The following is a 6,305-nucleotide window of genomic DNA, read 5'->3' on the forward strand; positions in this document are numbered from 1 at the left end:
ATAATGGGTGTCAGCTCTGAAAACAAATGACCACAGAGTCACAGGAATTATACAATTACTGTTAACTCTGAAAAAACCAAAAACAATACTAAAGAGTTCATTCAGGTTATTACAACTACAATTAACTCTGAAAAATAAAATAAAAACAAAGAGCTAATAGTGGTCATAAGCAAAAGGCTTTCTTTATTCTGTGGGAGGAAAGAAATTAGACACGTATGCCCAGCGTCCAAGGAGGCCTGTTTTAATGTGGCAAATTTTAATACATGTACTGGTGGTTATTCAGTGAGTTGTTGCCATGATAATGTGGAGTAACAACAATGTTGAGACAAATCTAATTCATAGCAGACTTTATGATCTGATTTCTGCAGATGTTTGTCCAATATCAGAAACCACCTGATGCTGATGTGAAACAATTCAGGGTTTTGCTGTGACTGAGTTCATCCAGAGGGTGAGAGCAAAGGATTGTTCTTATGACAAACTCAAGACATAGTTTGTATGCTGGTCTTAGTTCTGAAAAACAGGGTATCTACAAATAGTAAAAAGGGAGGAGTGAAAAGAGAGGGGTGGTCTTGGCATGGAGATCCTGACATTTCTTCCTTTTGGCTATAGGAAGGGGTCTAAAAGAACCCCTTCCCTCTGATCAATAAAGGAGAGACAGGTATAAGATGTCACAAAAGATGTCACAAGAGTCCAGTTGGACCAGGACAAAATGTAAGTTAAGGACAGCTATGGGCTTAGGTTAGTGAGTTTAGGGGTTAAAGTGGCAAATCCAACAATTTGTTAGTCCCACCCCCTTACCAATAATGGAATGCCATTTTTAATCCCAGGAGGTCAGTTTCATGAGGGGACCTCTTGGGTAAATGTGACCCAGATATCATTGAGACTTCCCAATAAGGGCCTTGATGGTTGGGAACATAACAAAAGGGAAGAGGAAAAAAATAAAAATTTGGACAGTATACTCAGCCCTCATCCAAAATCTTGGGACAACTGTCTTGTCCAGATATTGGCTGCTTCAGGGTCCATGCTAGATGAACCTTGAGGTCCCTAGAAGATTCTGCTGCCTACTAAGGAACAGACTTTCTTCAGATGATCCAGGAATTCAAACCTACAAATACGTTAACTGTGGGAGTAGTCAAAAAGTAGGTACCCTTAGAAATAGTGATCGATTCATCAGATGGGATCCGTTTTCAGGTAAGACATTCGGCTTGTCTGAGATGTGCATTTGGGAGAAAATTTCTTTTTCTGGTCAGTAAAACGTAAGTCCTTGGTTAAGAGTTTCTAAACAGCATATAAAGATGGTCCAGTTTCCTAGTCACTCAGGCCTTGGTTCAAATAATGCAAAGTGATAAGAAAACAAAAGATATCAATAAAAAATTAAATTAAAAATATAAATAATTATTTGAAAATGTTAATAACTGCAACAGCAAATGTAAAGCCTAAGATCCTCTTATTTTGTCTTTGGAGTTCAGACCTTCATCATGAAGGAAATAATCAATATTTTTAGGATCATATATTAAAATTTCTTAATACTTGTATTTATAGACCAAAACTATGAACATTTGTTTCTTTGGACCAAATTATACGATACATGCTCATGTGACATTAAGCAAGTCACTTACCTGTTCAATCCCTTTCACATCTACACAGTATGTTGCAGAGAATTATTAACTTGCATTAGAATAGAAAGTTTCTTCATTGACAAATTGAAGTTATATCATGAAGAAATTGCAGGACTAGTCTAATATTGTTATCATTACTATTACTGCCTCTTAGAGTAAAAAAAAACATTTTTTTTAGGTTTGTTGTTTTTTTTTTTTGCAAGGCAAATGGGGTTAAGTGGCTTGCCTAAGGCCACACAGCTAGGTAATTAGTAAGTGTCTGAGACCGGATTTGAACCCAGGTACTCCTGACTCCAAGGCCAGTGCTTTAGCCACTACACCACCTAGCCACCCCAAAAAAATACATTTTTAAAGTTAAAAAAGTATCCAATATATCCTAAGTTTCAGTTAGACTGAACCTCAGAGCCCATCTTTTCCAAGAATAAAGAATTTTCTCTGCAACAAGTTCCCATTTGCTTTTAGCTGGAAGACCTACAAATAAAGGAAACTCACTGTCTTCTGAGGATAGCTCTAATTGTAAAGTATTCTTTCCTTACATCAAACTTAAATCAGAATCTCTGAAACTCCCACCCAACACTCCTCAATCTGGCTAAGAAGAATAAGTCTAATGTGTTTACATGACAGTCCTTCAACTTAAAGACTTTTATCATAATTCTCTTCCCACCCCCACCAAGATATCTCAACTCATGTCTTTTTTTTCCATTTAATCACTCTCAATTCATTTCCTTCAATGGATTCCTCCATGTGGTAAGGTCATCAGTTCACTTACACATTCTGTTTGCATTCTTTTGGATTATTAATTTATCTATTAATCTAACTACTAAGTAATTACTTATTAACTATAAGTAGTCACTTAATAAATGTTTATTGAGCAATAATTTGATTTTATTTATGTCCTTCCTAAAATGTGAAATCCCAAAATGAATACATTACCTCAGACTTGATCTGACCAGGATAGTATATGGTACAACTATCATCTCAAGTATGCTGGACATTCTACCTTTGTAAATATAGTAGAGATGAGTAAGAGACAGACAGACAGACAATCATATGGCATGGAGAATTGGATTGCTAGCTCGAACTGAAGAAAGAAAGCCCTAGGTTCAAATCTCAACTCTGATACTTATTAGCTCTGTGACCCTGGACAAGTAATCTAATCTCTCTGATTCTCAACTTCCTCATCTGAAAATTGAGGAATGTTTTCATCATTTCCTTCAAGAAATAACTTAAGAACTATCTTTTACACAAAATCTTTCCAGATCCCACCTAAGTGCCATATATATATATATATATATATATATATATATATATATATATGTATAAGTACATATAAGTACATATATATGTATAAGTGCCATATATATGTATAGGTACATATTATTTTCTCTAAATGAGGTTAAGAATCTTGACAGAAGGATTTTTTTTGTATCCCAAGTTTCTGGCACTGTACTTTGGCACTCAGGGGCAGCTAGATAGCACAATGGATAGAGTGCCAGGTCTGAAGTCAGGAGAATACATATTTCTGACTTCAAATCTGGCCCCGGACACTTACCGTGTGGGTGATCCTGGACAAGTCACTTACCCATGTTTGTCTCAGTTTCCTCATCTGTAAAATGAGCTAGAGAAGGAGATGACAAGCTACTTCAATCTTTGTCAAGAAAACTCCAGATAAAGACATTATGTCTTCACAACTGAACAACAATTGCAACAACAAAAGACTCTTAACAAATGCTAGTCAATTAATTGTTGACTAAGGAACATTTCCAGATCTGAATCTTTGGTCCTGTGATTGTGTCAATACTGTTGAGACTTAGAGGGAAACCTGTTATTGGGCATGAAATAGGAGAGAACCCTAGGTTATCTAGAGAAACAGAAACAGGATAACAAGGGAAGAGTGCTAACAATAAACAACAAGCCCCTCACACTTTGACCAGGATTGATACCTCTAAATATTGGCAAGGGCTAAAATTTCCAAAGCAGTTGAAAAAGATTCAGAAGGGATACAGCCAAAAATGGCATTATGAATGAATGAGTGAATGAATCAATGAGAAAGAGTGTATCCTCTTGAATACAGAGGACTTCATGCCAGAATAGGAAGATTTCAGCATTCAAGGCATCTCCACTATCAGAGCATCTCAAGTATTTTAAAAGAAAATAAGGCACCCTGCTATAGAATATCTGTTTATCTTCTCACCTTTGAAATTACAGGTAAGGACAGACTAATTTGCTGAAAAAAGAGGATTCTTCTGGTCTGAATAGAAACATAGGCTGATGGGTTTTTAGCTTTAAATGATTTTATAGTGATTTTGACTAACTCCCTAATTTTATAGGTGAGGAACTAGAATTCAGACATCATATTTCAAGAAATTATCATAGTAAACTATTCTGATATCCTATAACTAGGTTACAAAATAAAAACTAAAAGAAATCTACCAATCACCTTCTAAGAGATATTCTAAAGCAAGAACTATGAATATTATAACCAAATACCAGAGCTCCCAGGTTAAAGAGAAAATACTAGAAGCATCTAAAAAGAAATCATTCAAATATTGTAAAGCCATAGTCAGGATCACACAAGATTTGACAGCAGCCATGTTAAAGAAACAGAAGGCTAATAAATATATAAAGCAAAGGAGCTAAGATTACAACCAATAATAATAGCCAATAACAAGCAAAACATGGATGTTTGATGAAATAGAGGATTTTCAAGCATCCCTGATGAAAACACCAGAGCTGAATAGAAAATATGATATTAGAACATAAGGATCAAAAGAAGTATAAAAAAATAAACATAAAAAAGAAATCATAAGGGATTTAATAAGGTGAAACTGTTTACATTCCTGTATGGGAAGATGATACATGAAATTCATAAGAATATGTCTTTTATTAGGACAATTAAACATGAATGCAAGTCAAATATATTGGAATAATCTCAAAAAAAGTGAAGGGGTGAGGAAGAAAATACTGGGAAAGGGGGTAAGGGAGATGAACAATGGAGAAAACCATTTCAAATAAAAGGCATGCAAGGTAGAACTTCTACAAGAGAGGGGAAAATAGAAGGCATGGTATTTGGCTCTCACTCTGATTAGAACTGGTTGAAAGAGGGAAGAAAAAAACATATATCAGCTCTTCTGATTCAGAAATCTATCTTACACAATAGGGAAATAGGAAAGGAAGGGGATAAGAGAATTGGCAGCTACAGCTAGAAGTCATAAAGACTCATCATTCTGAGTTCAAATATGACCTCAAGCACATATTACCTGTGTTGTTTGTCTCAGTTTCTCATTTATAAAAAGAGCTGGAGAAAGAAATGGCAAATTAGTCCAATGTCTTTACCAAGAAAATCCCAAACTGGGTCAGGAAGAGACTAAAAAAAACTGAACAAATAAATTCCATGGTTAAATTGTCAATCCCTTAACAATTTGGCACCAACTTCCCTTTCCATTCTCTATATATATACACACATATACATCTATACACACACATTCATATATACACATCATATCCTTTTCCTACTCTCTGGTTGAGTCAATCTGACCTCTTTGAGTTTGAGGTGCTTATAGGACCAGTTTGAAATATCTAATAGGCTGTTGAAATTCATGACTTGAATTCATGATAGAGACTAGGGTTGAATATATATATATATATATATATATATATATATATATATATATAGAGAGAGAGAGAGAGAGAGAGAGAGAGAGAGAGAGAGAGAGAGAGTCATTAGTCATCTATACAGAAATGACAATTCAGTTCATGGAAAATGTTGAGATTATAAGTAAGAGAATATAGAAAGATAGCAAGATATGGAATGATGAACCAGTAAAAGAGATTGAAAAGTGTTAATAAGATATGTAAAAGGAGACCTAGAGAAGAGAGAATAAGTATGAAAATTTAGTCATGCTTCAAATATTGAACAGAAGTTAAGAATGAGAATGGAGAAAAGGTACTTATCAATTAAAACATCATTCCCTTTCACCCCTGTAGCCAACATAGTTCATTTTCAGATCAAGAACATGAAGAAGGTGGCATGAGTCACCATAGAAAAGTACTACACCCACCTGGGCAATGACTTCCACATCAATGACTTTTACCAATAAGTGCACGTGTGAAGAGATCACCATCATCCCTGGCAAGAAGATCCACAACAACTCACGGGATATGTTACTCATCCAATGAAGCAGATCCAGAGAGTCATTGTAAGAAATATCTCCATAAATTTAAGGAAGAAGAAAGAGAAAGGAGGGATAACTATGTTCCTGAGGATTCTGCTATGAATCATGAGATAACTGAAGTGGACCCTTATACCAAGGAAATGTTGAAACTCCTGGACTTTGGCAGTTTGTCCAAATTGCAAGTTACTCAACCTACTGTTGGAATGAGCTTCAAAACACCAAGAGAAGATGTTTAATATTTACTTTTGCCTTTTCGATAAACTTGAGACTCCCCCCCCCAAAAAAAGAACTCATTTGGTGCCATTGGACAGAGAAGTTCCAGTTGAAGGAAAAGGATAGCTATCAAGCCAGATTACGAAGATCTGAGAAGGGATCAAGCAAGTGAAGGCAATGGTTATAGGCAGCTTTTCTAGGAGCTTGACTGTGAAAAGGAAGAGAGTTTAGAATTTTGGTTTTGTTAAAGGGTTGGAGATCTGAGTATGTTTGTTGTGAACAGGAAAGGAACCAGTGC

The 6,305-nt window shown here is 35.4% G+C and overlaps 1 pseudogene; it reads left to right on the forward strand.

The window, feature by feature from the left end:
- The first annotated feature begins 1,028 nt into the window (after positions 1 to 1,028).
- On the forward strand, positions 1,029 to 6,030 carry LOC141496415 (small ribosomal subunit protein eS17-like; annotated as a pseudogene).
- The last annotated feature ends 275 nt before the right edge of the window (positions 6,031 to 6,305 follow it).

This window comes from Macrotis lagotis, chromosome 8, assembly GCF_037893015.1.
Source record: "Macrotis lagotis isolate mMagLag1 chromosome 8, bilby.v1.9.chrom.fasta, whole genome shotgun sequence".
Lineage (NCBI taxonomy): Eukaryota > Metazoa > Chordata > Mammalia > Peramelemorphia > Peramelidae > Macrotis > Macrotis lagotis.